Source organism: Ciconia boyciana, chromosome 8 (genome assembly GCF_034638445.1).
Source record: "Ciconia boyciana chromosome 8, ASM3463844v1, whole genome shotgun sequence".
Classification (NCBI taxonomy): Eukaryota; Metazoa; Chordata; class Aves; order Ciconiiformes; family Ciconiidae; genus Ciconia; species Ciconia boyciana.
The window spans coordinates 30,462,692-30,478,786 of record NC_132941.1 but is presented as its reverse complement, the minus strand read 5'-3'; positions in this window follow the sequence as shown (position 1 = coordinate 30,478,786).

The following is a 16,095-nucleotide window of genomic DNA, read 5'->3' as shown; positions in this document are numbered from 1 at the left end:
ATTTGATGCAACTTCCGTTTCACACACACAAAGATTACTTTTTAAAAATTAGGTGTCTAAAAAGTGGTAGGGAAAGCACTCATGTGAGTAGCCTGCGTAACTCTTGAATCTGTTTCCAGATATCAATGATGGGATATTTTTCTTAGCATCTAAAAAAAAAAAAATAAAATGAAAGGTCTTCTGGTTCTTCTGGAAATGTCTGGAAATCACTTCTTATTATTTAAAGAAAGAATAAAGAGTTTTTAATGTCTTACGCTTTCATTCTTTTAATTTCTTTAAACTCAAAGAGAGAGAAAACAATGAAATCTCCATTCTCCAAATGTACGTTACTGAAGAAAATGGTCCATTTAATCCAAAAAGGATCTTAATGGATTAAAAACACATCAATTCCAAATGACCATTTCAAATGAAATAAGTTCTGATTCAGTTTAGGAGAGTATTTTGAAAGGATGAACTCTTGCGATCCAAAGACATAACTTCGTAACAGAAATCTCTTCTTTCTTGACTCCTGCCGGCAAGCAATGATTGTGTCTTACAGACAAGATGAGGCTTTATAGAAACTGCAAAAGCTAAACAGGTGGTAGCAGGTGGGCGGGCGGCACTCTGCTTCCATCCCAGTACCTTCCCACCCTGGGAACTACAGGGGTAAAAAAAAACAAAACAGTAAAATCCGAACATTACAGCCTTCATCTGTTGAGAAGTCTTCCAAAGCCATTCTGTCCAGCCCTAACAACTTGCCATCTGGAGTAGTGTCTGGCTGGCCCCACAAGAGTCTGGGCAGTTAAGCAAAAGATCCTTTCAATGGATAATCTGTTGCAACTCAGGAAAAAAAAATCTCTGTGCATTGTAGTATTTGTACATTAAAACGTGAAAATTCTGGTTAGATAGTATTAAGAGTAGAAGAAATAACTGTTCTAATGAAACAGAGGAAAATTAGCTTAATGGTATATGGCCACGAATACTACTGTTTTGCACTATATGGTACCAAAATAAGTAGACTCAAATTATTAGAAACCCTTCAGGACTCACAATTTTAATATTGTATAAAGTACACAACATTGCAGAGAGAGTAGTACCCTGAGAAAAATGGGAATTATGTATTCGCCTGTCAGCAAATCCAATGTCATTAAATAATCTGAAATATATTTGAACAGTTAAAATGTAGCTATGGATTTATCTAATAAAAATTGTAAAAATATTTGATAGGTTGGGACACAGACATACACAAAAACATGTAAATATACAAATAGTCTGAAAACCGCCCTTTTTATTACACCATATTAAAGTATATGTGTGGTTTATGTGAATTTTTTAAAAAATTTGTCTTTTTAGTAATATTCCTAAATAGATAAAGAGAATAAAGGAGGATGTGAAAAAAATAAATCTGCTTGCTGGCAGTAAGGAATCATTTTTGCTACCAATTGTAATTATAGAGAAGCCACCATACACACATTCACACCCCATAATCAAAACATCTTTGTTTTACTGTACTTGTATTACTAAAACCATTATCTACATAAACTTACACGGAAATATCATATGATCATTTTATGACATACACAAAAGGTAAAAAAAAAAACTGCCACACAATGATTTATTATCTGTATTGATTTCAAACTTAATTAAATTGTTACCAGCATTCATAAATTACTAACTTTTTTCATTAGAGACTGAATACTGTATATTTATTTAGAACTATAGCTCAATTGTTTTCATTATGACTCCAAAACTTGGTGTGGTTGTAAACAGCTGATTAATCCCTAGCAGAAGCAATGACAATGAAATGAGGTTGAATAATCCAAAAACAATAGGATGCAATTGAACACTAATGGACTCCAGCATGACAGATGTTGAACGTAGGCTGTTACGCCCAGTTGCTCTGCTCTTAATATTCTGAATCCTAATGGTCTTGAACAGAGATGATAGTTGGGGTAGGGAGTCTCCATTATTCCATTATCAAAATGTATGCCACATCTTCAATTTTTAAAGACGTACAACTGCATCACGTTTCATTTTAAATGTTCAACATTCCTACCTGTGTGCATTGACCTATTCTCCCAAACATAAAGAACTACTACCATGCATTAAAATGCTACTTTCTGAATGACAATTTCTGATTACTTGTGTGTGTGAGAGAGTTGAGAACAGCACCTTTCAGAAAAACCACATAACCATATGTCTTTCACAGAAGGATCAGCAATTAGAACTTGTGAGATATTTCTTTTTCTGAAGACGCTTCACGGGAAGTATTGCATGTGCAGCAGAAAAAAAAATACACCTCTGATCTTCATGCTATTGCTAGAGCATATTTTAGTGCTACAGCCTTCTATGCCCAAATAAGTTTGTTAGTTAAATCCTTTGTCTCTTAAAACAAATCTCAAGGGATTTTTTAATGTAAAAGAACACAATAAAATTAAGGTGTTTTGTAGGTTAATAAATATTGTGCATTCTCATGAGATAGGTATTACTCAATTCAGATAATTAATCACTCAGTGTTAACAGTGCTGTTAACTTCATATCAGAAATATGAAAAGCACCCCCATAAAATATCATATGGTAAAATACCATATTTTCTCATTTGTCAGTAGTTTTCCTATTTTTAACTTAATATGTCCTGCCAGTATGAATTACAATGAAGACTTCAAATATATTGAAAATCACAGTTCTTAAAAATTTTGTATTTTACTCCACTAATACATAGTAACATAGTACACAACAGTGCTGCTAATTTTCCCCTTCCTAATTGATTCACCACCATTCTCATGCTTTGACTAATAATACATTGATAAAATCTCAGGAGAGAAGCTGTGATTTATCTCTCTTACTGAACAAATTGTAACTTTACCTTAAATGATTTACTACCAAATCACAGGACAAGGGCCCAAATCCATCTGGAATAAAAAAGAAACCCTAACAGGATTTTATAGCTTATAGGCAAGGCTAAAAACTGTTCCTTGGCAGAACAAAATGCCTGCTTTTCCTCATTTACATTTTTTTAAGTTTCTGCTTTATGAAAGAGAAATAAGAAAAGTAAGTATTAAGATCTTGTCCACACCAATTAATTTAGTTCATTTGCATAGCCCATGAGCCATATGAAAATACGTTATCTCAAGCTAGAAAATGAACTGCTTTATTGCTCAGTCAATAATAGAAAGATTATCAGTGAAATTTTCCCAGGTTTCCTTCACCTGATTTGATTTCCTCTATATTTCAGCTTGTCTCAGTTATTGCTTATGTAATTCTATTCCCTCCTCCATTTATTTTTAATAATTTCTCAGAGATCTTATTCTTCGAAATAATTTTTCAAATGATTCTCAAGATTTTTATGATATAAGTTTTCAAAAAGCTATTAATATATTCTGATGTGATATACTGCTGTGGTGCTAAAAACCTTCCTAGATCCCAACTTATATTAGTCCCATCTTTATTGTACGTCAATCACTTCTCAAGAATTTCTATTTTACTCTTATTTTATTGTCATAACATAATCTTAAGCCAGAAGAAAATTCGAATCACCAGAAAGAAGTTCTATGTCTACTCAATTACTCAGATTTCAATCTTTGAATCTCTAACTATGCAGGTACAAATTTAGTGCTATTCCATGACCCTAGCACCATTATTCTTGATTCATATTTTAATTCTAAACCAGTATATTTAATCAAAATATTATGTTTTTCTCAGAGAAAAACAAGAAAGACAGGTAAGAATGCTATTTCAGTCATAAACCAAATCATTATGTCATCTTTAAGTAACTACTGATATTAGGAAAATAAGGGATAGTTTCAGGCCATTAAAGAAATTAACTAGTTTCAGGATTTATGACTACATACAGAAATACATCAAAAATTGTCTGCTAGATATCCAAGTTAATAACTCAGATGCGATTATCACAGCACCCACTAAGAAGAGCTGGATATCTTCCATGTGTACTACTATGGAAAACACAATCTAATTACTTTTGTTGTGGAATGACTGTGGCCAAACACTAATTTTTAATCAGAAATGTTACTTTCACTTCCTTTTAAGTCTAATTCCTCGATACTTTCTCTTCTCTAGTTGTACTAAAAATAACATATACAAGCAATATATCAAAGCAAGAATCTTACCTTGTCCTTCTAGCCAGAACTCACTATTCCATCTCAGGTAGATCCTTTCTAAAAGCCTCATCAAGACTTCTTACCACTGTAGTTTATACTGAGCAAAGCTGAAAGACTGGCATGCCGTATGCTGCTTAATTAAGAGCAGGTGGGTAACTACCAAAATATGACCATCCTTAAGGGCCCTATTTCTAGTAATATTTGACTCAGCTCATGAGACAGGCTAGAAATCCATGGTGTGCAGAATAATGTATTTTCCGTCCTTGGTTATTTACATTGTTTTCCCTATCACGGCTATAGGACAATCAGAAAACAGAACAATTCACAAGTGAATGTTGTTTCCTGAACTGAAAGGAAATTTATACACTAACTCATACTGGGTAGTTGAATAGCAATCTACAGCAGTTAAGATGAGTTTACAATCATTTCACCTAGTGCTTCCCAACCTCATACTGGACACCCTTTTCTACAGAGTGCTTAGAACATTTCATTTTCCGCTTAAGTCTCCCTGGGGTGAGCTTTTCCTTCTAATAGTTGAATAAGTAAGTCTCCCAACCACACTTAAGGCTCTACTTGCCATACTATACTCCAGCTATCATTTTTTCTCAATTTACCCATTTCTCTTTGCCAGTTATCCTTTTCTGTTCCACATTATCCTTCTTAAGTAGCTTTCCCTCAGGTAAGGCTCAAAAAGCATAGCTTTCCCCAGTGATCCTGCACAGAACACCCTTTCAACAGAACTTTGTTTTAAAGCATGCTTCTACAACAGGAGATCTAAAACCTCCTAAAAAAAAAAAGATGAGAAAGGGTTCATTTTATCATGGTACTAGAGGAACATCTTTTGAACCTTTAACTATCTAAAATATTTCTCACCTATATTATGTATTGAATATGATTACTGTTGCATACATATATATACACACATACGTATACATGACAGCTCATGAAAAGAAAGAAGTTTCCACTTAGAATGATATTGCAACCCATTGCACCACTAAAGCAGCAAAAAAAGCTTTGACATATCATTACAAAGCTAGCAAATTTTCTGAGTTCTTGATGTCATATAGGTTCTCGTGTGCTTAAAAATATAGTTATCTACCAATGTCAATTCCACCTGTGCATGCTCAGAGATCTGCAAAAGCTCGCCTGAAGTTTTTCACAAAGGGACCTATAGGCAACACACACAGGGGACACACAGTTACCTGGCATAATGTTCACCATGCAGCTAGCATTATGCAAGGAAGCTTGGATAATGAAGTAGTACAGCTGTGTAAATTTTGCTCTACAGCTGAACTAACTAGCCTGGGCAAAACACTGATCCTCTGTTCCTGCTTCAACCATGAATTAACTTGTTCAGCACTAGCTTCAGTAGCACTGGGCAGTACAACTATGCCCACAGCAACCACTTCAAAAAAATTAAAATTACTGGTTTGGCATTACATAGGTATTCTGGCACAGGCAAGAGCAGAATCCATCTATTTAAGACGTAATTCAGTTTCTTTAACCATCTTTTCTTTTCCTATATACCCAATTTCAATGAGGCAAGAGTTTCCAGAGAAGACCTTCCTTTACTATATAGCTTGAGACTTACCAAAAGCACTATCTATGCTATGCACCAATAAACAGATGAAGGAAGGGATCTAGTTTACCCTCCTGACTCCAGACAGGAATTACTGGTTTTATGATCTCTGACAGATGTTTTTCTAACCTGTTCTGAAAAACCTCTAACAGGGTAACTAGCAGCATAAGTGATAAATTATTATCTTTTAATATACCAGGTAGCTCAGGATTAGGAAGACGAAGTAGGTGGTTGCAACATGTTTCCTCAGCTGATTTGACCATATTTCCTCACAGCAGAAGGAAGTGTAAACTCAGGACTCTTGGGTTCAACTCCAGATTCTGGAGGGAGCAGTACTCCAGGGGTTATTTATCTCTTGGTCCTGACTTCTGTCTGCTGTGGCCCCTACACTCTCTAACTTTTTCAGGTGTCTCTCATCTAGTTGTCATCCTGCCCATTCCTCACTCCTGTGCACCACAATCACCTCTGTAAATATAAGGGGATCTTTGAGATTACAGGGAGATAAACTCCCATGTTTCACCTCCTGTGCCCAGTGCCCTCCAAATACAATGAGATGCTCCTTTTAACCTCAAACCTAGATGTTTGTTCCAAATGGATTCTGCAGAGATGGTAACAGCCAAAGCCCAACAATTTATGAACCAGCATATGTGAACTAGGATTCATGCACTTATTTTCAAAAGTTTATAAATGTAACTAATTTTAATGAGATCCCTGGCACTGAAGCAACACCAGTGCTACAAACAAAACAAAATCAAAGAATCCTAAGCTTTTTACAAAGAATGGATGAACTACAGCTTCTTAATAGGAAAATCAGCTCAGTGTTCTTCCTTAATCAAAAGATATGGTCAATCTCAAGCAACAAAGGTAATGCAGTTTTGGATGTCATCTCATCTTAGCAGAGGGTGTGATTTGTTATTACATCTTATCTGCTAAAACTTCAGGCTTTTGCTGAAACAGGTGGTCTTACTCCTTTCCTGGCCCTAGGTGCTTGCTTCCTCCCAAACACTGGCAAGGTAGGCAATAATGCAGCCATAGGGTGAGTCAGTTCCCCAACCTGACTTTGTGAAAAAACATTCTTTTGTACACTGTAGTAACTAACTCTTAAATTATCTATTTGCTATGCCATCTGAAGCATAAGAAACACATTAATGTTATTGCAAACAATCACTGTTTAAAAAAAAAAAAACAACATAATTTTAGTTGTCCTATGTTTTAAAAAACTATTTATTTTTTTAATTAGACAAAAAAATACCAAGATCATTCACAAGTTAGCCTTCAAAATTCATTTTTTCTTTGGAATTCAGAATGAAAACCACAAAAATTTCTAAACACAGAAACTGAACAGGTAACTATGCTGAGACACAGTTTGGAATTTCATCCTGGAATGAAATTACTTCCCTAGAAGTATCTATATTTTTTTTTCAGTGCAAGCATCACATTTACCAAAATTCCTCCTAAAAATATGTCTAATCCTATACCTAAAATGGCAAATACTGTAATTTCCAATTCATTTATGCCTGTATTCAACCTACTTGCTAATCAGTAACTATGTATTCTACTTGGGCTTTGTTGAGAGCAGCGGTTTCCAGCTTTCACAAAACCATGGGCAACAATGCTAACTATATGTTGCAGACATTGTAGCAGGTTCTTGCAGCTGTGGGGTGTTAGGGCTCTCCCCAGCCAGCTGTTAAATGTAATTGATGTGTGAAAAGACAACTCTTTTTTATTTTCTCACAAACCTTTTTCTCTTAATATGTGGGGATTGTCTTGCTGATACACAGGTGAAAACTAAAGCTGTTCATACAATAGTAGAGACTCTTTGTATTGGCAATGAACTTATTTTATCACAGCCTAGGGAAGAGACAGCTGTTACACTAGTGGAGTTTTCTGTTTACTATTAAGGGGAGAAAGAGGAGTAGAGAAAGGGAGATATAAAAGGTGCTTCATGGTATCAAAGGAGAGGAATGTAAGAATGTGCTCCCACTGAGTTTCCCAGATACATCATCAGAAAAAGTCTTATTTAAAAATGAACAAACAAACAAGCAAACAATCTGCTTGCACATACAGATTTTGGTCAAGCAAGTAGCTTGACATACTTCAAAAGCAGAACAAAAAAAGAAAAATTGCAGCATTTTACCTATTGTATTAAAACTTTTCTGTATAATTTGTAACTGTCAAAAAAATTGCACTCTGTGAGTAGAAGCACTGTTTCTCTCCCTGGACACCAACAGCTAGTCCACTTCACTTCTAGTGAGTTCTTTTTCCTCATATGTCAACCTTCCATGGGACAGGACCAATAATGGACTCTACAAACATTCAGGCTTCTACTCCTTCCACCAAAGCACTGGAACATTCATTTTCTCCATTTCTTCCTACAGTGAAAAGTCACTGTCTATAGTCTATTCTTTTCTCTATCAAGAGGCATGAAGACCGTCAGGCTGAAGCTGACATCTTCCTAGCACCACAGAAAACTAAGGAGACATGTAAGTGGGTGCTTCAAGATAATCAATCTATGAAACGCTATTACCTGTGTGTAATTTCTATACCATAAAGACTTTGCAGTCTGCAACCTACAGCTGCTTCATTCGAAGTACAAAAAGAATTAATGTGCAGGAAAATACAAGGTAGTTTAAGTATGAAAATGAGTGTTGAAATTGTTGTAAATAGAAATACTTCTTGACAAGCAGACAAAACCCAAAACCCATAGAGAATGGTCCCTGTTTTGAGAAGCAGAAAAATGCACAAGAAAGAAGTTCTGTAAGGGATAAAATACAGTGTCTAATGCCATGAACCTGTAAAGACTTGAGTGTGTTTAATATTAAGACCTGAGTAATCCCACTGAATTCAATGGCAGCCTGCTTATAATATTTAAGATAAACACCAGCACTTGGAATTTCAGGGAAAAGAGGAAAAGCAAAGACAGACAATGGGGAAAAACAAGGACCACAAGATGAGATATAAGCAGAGATACAGGCAGGAACAGAAAGTGAAAATAAGAGGAAGATGAAAAACAAGGAAAGGTTTCAAGTGGGCTGAGCTGCAACAGTTTACAGGGGCTGGAGTCTATAATATTAAGAACTGTCTTTTTTTTTCCTTCTCAAACCCTTTGACTCCTTGTTATAACATGAAGAAGAGAATGTAATGCACTTTGGAAATTAATTACAGTTATACATCTGGTTCCTAACCAATTAGGAAGAAGACTCTCAAAACTCCTCATCTCCCAAAACATAATTAATGCTACAATTAAGGTTGCTTGCCCAAAACAAAACCGTGTATAGGTTGTGCCATATAGTTTATTGACTGAAATAAAAATATATGAAGAAACAATGGAGAGGGTGATGCCAAAGGATGCTGTAAGCTTTTTATAAAATAATTTTTCAGTTCACAAGGAGTTATTTTCTTGTGCAAACAGGCATAAAATTACTACCCACTGCCCTGCTTCTCATTGATTTCTACTTGGCACAGTTTGCCAGATGCTGTTCGGTCTAAGTGTTGCCTTGACCTCCACTGGTGACGCTGGCCCCTTTTTGCTTTGTTGCGCAGTATTTTCCCAGCAGGGAGGTCCCACCCTCTAATAGTTCAGTTGCAACTTTTGCTAAAGGCTTATAGGTTACCCATATGTTGTACTGGAGGAGCCAGCCTGACTGGAATTAACTCAGAAGTGGCGTCCAGCATTGTGGCTGGAGCTGGCCCAGAGGAGATTATAAATGCCCCCAAACTAATTAAATATTTTGTCTCCTGCTGGTAAACAAAAGCGAATGAGGGCAAAAATAAGAAATGCCTGATTTAACTAGGATCTGTAAGTAGCTTGACAACAGCAACCCTGAAGTCAGTGATGCATGATTTAAAAGCCCCTAATGGGTCAAAGCTGTTACACAAATGAGACTTTTGTCGATTATCCTTCACTTTATATACCTGCAAAACTGTTACATAAATGTACTTACTATCAGTTTTCAGAGTATTTCACAACAGCATTTCTGGGGTATGAACCCTACAGTCCACATATTTATTTGGAAGCATTCTTAACTTTCACTTTTGCACTGAAAAAATACAGAAGATAAATATGACCACCCAGAGAAATATGCACAAATAGGAAGTGACAGTATTTTCAGTAACATTTTCAAGGATCTGAACTGTCAAATGGTGCTTCATAAAAATTAGATACAATAAATCTCTTATGTAATAACATATTTAGTAACTTTTAAAAAAATTGTTAGCTAAGTGCCTTTTTCAAGGCACTTCTATTTAAAGAAATATATATAGAATACATATAGAAGAATATATATAAAGAAATCAGTTAAATTATTTAAGTATGGAATAATATATATTTAAAGAAATCAGCTAAATTATTTAAATAATGGATCAAATGCTTTTGATATATATCATTCAGATTTAGTGTATTCAGTTTTGTGAATTAAAAATCCTCTCTCATAGCATTTTAAATATTGTATGTCCATAAGGGTATGCTGTATTTCAAAATACACTACTGCAGACTTAACTTATTTTGGTTTAGTAATGTATAATAGTTATCACATCAATATTCCATGAATATGTTTTAGAATGTTAAGTGAAGAAATGTCCTACAAAAATCCTGTTAGTAAAGAAAATGAGAATTCTAATCAGATGTTCTATATACTAAATTTACATACATGCTTAACTTCACACGTTTATGTTCTCCTACTGTAGTTAATGGGACTAATCAAGTGTCCAAAGTTAAAAACAGGTGTAAGTTTTGGTTGTCCAGGACCTCAGTTCATAATGCTGTTAGTGTGAACTAGAAAGTGACTTGTTTAATGAAAGCATAGCGTTCATCTTTTCTGGGAGGGCATGCGTTAAATCTTTATGTTTTCCATAAGCAGATTTTAAAAAAAAACTTACTTTTTAAAAAAAAACCTTTACAATAAGGTTATCTTTACTTGCTGAAATTTGAAACGTACTGAAAAATGGCAAGCATCAAATACATGGGTAAAAGAAAAGGAAACCTTAAAACCAATTGATAGATACATATATATACATACATATATATACAAAAAAGGTATATACATCTCATTTTTTATAGTACTTTACCATTAGATTTTTACTTTATAATTAAACTGTTATGCAAATTAAGGAATCCACAATCAATTTAAGTAAAAGTTTACACTACTAACTGTAAGGGCTGATGTTGTAATTAATGCTTTCCAAATTAACTAGGAACTTTTGTAGCTATATTGGTTTGCATCCTGCCATAGACAGATGAGCGCACATGCACACATGCATATAACACATCTGCTCTTTTGTCCAAATGGACAGCAGGACGCCACAGAGGTTTTTCCATCAAAAGAAATGCAATCCTAAAAGATTAAGATGTTCTAGTTAGGCACATGCTAACGTTTGATGTTTCAGATTTTCAAATCTCCCAAGTGTCACATTTCCAAACTATAATGAATTAGATGTGATGGGTATATTCTAAAAGCTACTACTAAAGCTGGTTGTGAATAAAGAAACACTTAAAGTAGTGATTGCTAATATATAATGCTGGATTTAGAATGCACAAAGGACAATGTTTCCCATTAGGTACATGAGAATAAAAAGTGATAAACCATGACTAGAATAGCAAAAAACTCACTTCTTCCAATGTATATAGAAAAAGGACTGAATATTTGGTATCAAAAAGCTTGTTTGTTTTTTCTCCAAACTTGAGGATGGGGACTTTTTCTCAGACTTAATATCACAGTGGAAATTTCAAAACCAGGTTTCCTTTTAGATATACAAAATAAATGACACAATCTTGCTTATTTAATTGTATACTTTGCCGGTTATGTCATCAGCTACTCACAGACCTTAATTCCCAATGCAGAAAATGCAGTAAGGAAGCTATATTTCTGTTGCGGGTGGTCTTCTTCATATATGATTGAGAAGCAAAAAGGTATGTATTACTTTGTTTTTCCTTACGGCTTAAAAAAAAGTGTCTGAGCATAGTAATAACTATATTTTTGTAATTCAGACTGACTGAAAAATGTGCATTGAATAAAAATGCTATCAGTTTAAATTAGGGATGCTTTTAGAGTGAAACACCAGGAAAATTTCCTACCCAAGTTCTACAGCATCAAAAAGTCAAGAACGCAAGCTTTACAGCAAGGGCTATTTAATCTAACAGACAAACCCATAAGAAGATGCAATAGCTGGAGGACAACATTTGAAAACCATGAACTGGAAACACAGGATATATTTTCAACAGAAAATTCCTAGATATTTTACCAAGGAATATGATAGATTCTTCATAAGCTTACATCTCTATATTAAATTTGCATGTCTTTCTACTATACCTAAATCACAAAGTATTGGCTTCAGTGCACAGATTGCTTTGTGGACTATTACTGTCTGCGATACGTGTTCAGGTCATCAGATTAGATGATGGCCTTATATATATATGCATCTATGAAACGCAGAAAAGACTACCAAAGTTACCTAATAATCCAAGAGAGCAATCCAGTAAGAGTCTGAAACTACAAAGAATTTTGGCAAACTGCATGCATATTAATTTCCCTTACCCTCTAAATCTTTTTCTTTAGGGAAAGCATGTATCTTCTTTAAGGTGACTGGAAGCCATTTAATGTATCTTAGGCATTCTGAGAATAAAGAAGCTGTAAAATTAAAAGTCCTCAATGAAGAGGAAACAAACCCAAATATTTTACTGGTATCACAGAAGCCCAAAATGTATCACCATATCACTCTGTCTTCCTCTGAATTTTGAAGAATATGTGTGACAAAATAGGAACATGTAAGAATGGACAGGGAACACAAGCTTGTATCTATTTTTTTCAGAAGGGTTGTTTTCTAGAAAGGGTGTTTATTCTTCCACAAAGCAACAGGATGTATTGATTAGACTGGTCTCAATACATTGTACATGGCCTTTGCATAGGTACACACTGGAAGAAGCACATGAGAAAATTTGTCCTAGTTAAGAAAAGACCAGCATAATCAGTCTCAGGTCTCAATAAGAGAAGTAAGATGCCTGAAAACAGCTGAGGAGGGAAAATTAACATACAGAACTTATCTCTCTTTGACTTTTTCTTGGCTGGCAGAGAAGACTAACTGAAGTGATTAATTCATATTGTACCATTTTAAGGATCAAGATTCCACCTTCTTTTTGTCCATCTCAAAATCCTAGGGCATAGCACAACTTAATCCACATTCCCAGTCAGCAGGGAAATCTAGCAAAGATTACACCTCCTGAAGTACAATTCCCTTCGGAGCTTTCCTAGAACTGTCTGACTGTAGCACCTTTTAGTCAGTGCTAGTGCTTGATGAGACAATTGAATCCTTTGTTAAGAACTTCCAAAATGAAACAAAAGTACCACTTAAGTGGTACTCTGACCGGGACTAATTCAAAGGTGTCTTCCAGTACCTTGGGATATGGTGTGTTCCACTTTGGAGAGAATCAATCAGTCAGAGATTGATGAAGGGGTGGTGAGGTCAGGTTTGCAAACACAGAACCATCTGCAGAGTCTCCTGGGTTGCTACCTGCAGCATAGTAATTTACAGGAGCAGGTGTTGCCTTTTAATCTACTTTTTTTTTTCTGCTGAAATTGTAACTTTATTGAGAAAGTGCCTGCAGTTTGTTATTAAGAGGATACTTTGTTTATTGTTCCTATTAACTGCTGAAAGGTTTCTGAAAGTTGTAGTAACCATACTCCTTAAAAACACAGGTTAAGAACAGACACTGTGATGTTAAATATGTAATTCAATCAGACACATCTTCAGAAAGCTGCTACGCATAAACATATTAAAGTCAAAAAAGTTGTTTCTAGAACAGAATTATTTTGTTCAGAAAGGAGCCATTTCTTTCTGAATATGGGTGACTGAAATTACCACAGTCATTAAGATTATAATTGATTTCTGTTTACAGCCATAAATATTTATGGAGAAAGGAGGCTTTCTGAAACAAAAGAAAAATTCAAGAATTCCAGCTGGAATTTCCCACTTGAATTCATCTTCACCAAGCTGGATGGGCACTCTGGTAAGTGCCCTTTGGTTTGGATCCAAAGCATAGCAAAAGGTCAGCAGAGAATACATTTGGATTCAAATTCAGGTTCCTGGCTTTGCTGCACCTCATACACTGTACCAGCTCTACTATAATCTACTTAATCTCTCCTCTAGCCTAATATCTCTCAACCTGACTTTCAGTTCATACAAACCATCTTTGCATCATTAACTTCAACTAGTGGCAAAAACTGAGGACATGCCCTTAAGTGTTTTAACTATGCTCACATATTACAGTCTCTACACAGGCATCACACCTCCTTCTCCTCTTCCTGCTTGTCACAAACCTACTTCATCTCCTTCAAACTCCTTCCTCTTCACAATTCTAGAAATGTTCTTGAGAATTTTTCTTGGGTTTGCTTAATGTATCTTATCTACCCTGTAATTCTTAACAGGACAAAAATTACATATGGGAAAGTGGTTTTTAGCTTTGGGTGTATCACCAAAAAAAAGTCACAGAACACTGCAAAGTGGATAAAACTTAGGCTTATATGATTCATGACATTAAAAACCAGGGAATGTCCTCCTTTGCCAATCAGTGAGGCTAAAACACAAGTTAAAGTGAACCTCTCGCTAAAGAAACCAACAGAGTTAGAAATGTTTATTTTTCCACATTCTGCTTTAGACCTTAAGCCTAAAGGTCTTAATCTAAAACTGACCTGTAGTAAAAAAATTTTCACACTTTTCAACTATCTGGTAATATATTGGGTTTTGTTATTCCACTTTCCCATTTCTTTGAAATTTTTTAATTATGGTTTGTAGTAAATTTTAGGAAATAAAAAGAGGACAGTGACTCAGCAATTGAGAAAAATCCCTTGTTCTGTCTTTTTAAGTCTGGTACCTACTTTAAAGACAGATCTACTCCTCTGGAAAAAAAAACAAAAACAAAACCAAACCCATTTAGAAGTCAGAATCAAACTGCTTAATTGGCAGATTTTTCAGTTTTTAATTGAACTAATTTAATTTTTACCTGATCTGGCATCACCCTTAATTTTCATTTAGTTTCCTTTTTTAACTTCTGGGAATGTTCCCTCTGTTCCTGGCATGTTTCCCTGTCACTCTGATGAATACTGAGACAAAGAAATCTTTCCTTCCCAGAAATAACTGCCTCATCTGTTGCTAATTTCCCTTCCTATCCCTTATAGAACACATGGCTCCTTTCTATGACCTCTTGCTGTGTACACATTTGTGAGATCTTTTATTCTCACCTTTTACAAAATTTTCCAATTTTGGTAACAACTTTTCAATATATGTTTTCTGTCTATCCTCATCTAGGTAACACAAAAGAAATGTGAAGTATTTTCATGAATCGTTTAAGCAAAACTGTTAAATGGCTTATTGAATAAAAAAATGGCTTCCCATTTTCCTTTCATCCCTTTTAGCTGTATGTTCATTTCCATAGCAACAAACTTATATGGTTTCTGTTGCTCAATTTTTTTTTTCTTATTTTGCTTCCTTCCTCGTGCTTATGTGCTTTCTTCCTGGCCCCTACATGAGCTATGCCTCTGCACAGGCACACACCAAATAAGTAAAATGAGCAAACGTGCATTTAAAGTTTCATGTTTTAGCTGTTGGATCTAGCCAGGGATTTACTCAAAACTTAGAGTGGCCTGTAACTTAATGACCTTCTGTTGGACACTCTCATGATAAATAACTCTCAAGCGCACAGGAATTTTTGGAATTGTATTTTCCCTTCACATAATTTGCTCTTGGTTCAACACATCCCTATGCTACAGTCTTAATTAAGAAAGCAGCACAAAACAGTTCTGCAAATCCTCTGCACCAGAAACACTAAACAAAGAGTCAGTGCATTTTTCTAACCTTCCACTTAGTATCTTCACTTAATTTAACTTTTGATTCAACATTTTAATTTAATCAAAACAATGCAAGTTAACTATTTTTTCTTAGAGAAACACTAAATTCCAAACTTCTATGTTAATAATTGTAATATCATACAGGCAGTTCCAGAAAATTATCTCTTAAGCAAACTTTTATTTAATTAATGAGGAAGGCCTAGCAACTTGCATGAAAAAAGAGTCCATGGAAAGTCCACGGTGATGAAGTCTGCGTGAAATTCTATAGCACTCAAAGACTGTATTTAGCATTAAAAGAACCTAAAAATTGTGCTGCATAGGTTGAAGATCACATGGCACTAATGTTTATTTAAATTATAGTAGTCTCTTCACAGAAATCTACCCTTAAGTAGTGCTTCCTTTCCACATTTTCCATGCTAACTGGCTTTTAGAAATTAACTTAGCTAAACATCACTGTGTTTCTCTTTTTCTTGATCTGAAACTCATGTGATTTTGAGTCTGAATTCTCACTTCAAATGTAATCAGACATTTCATTTGGTGCTAACATAACTTAGCATTCAGGATCCTGCTCAAACTTAAG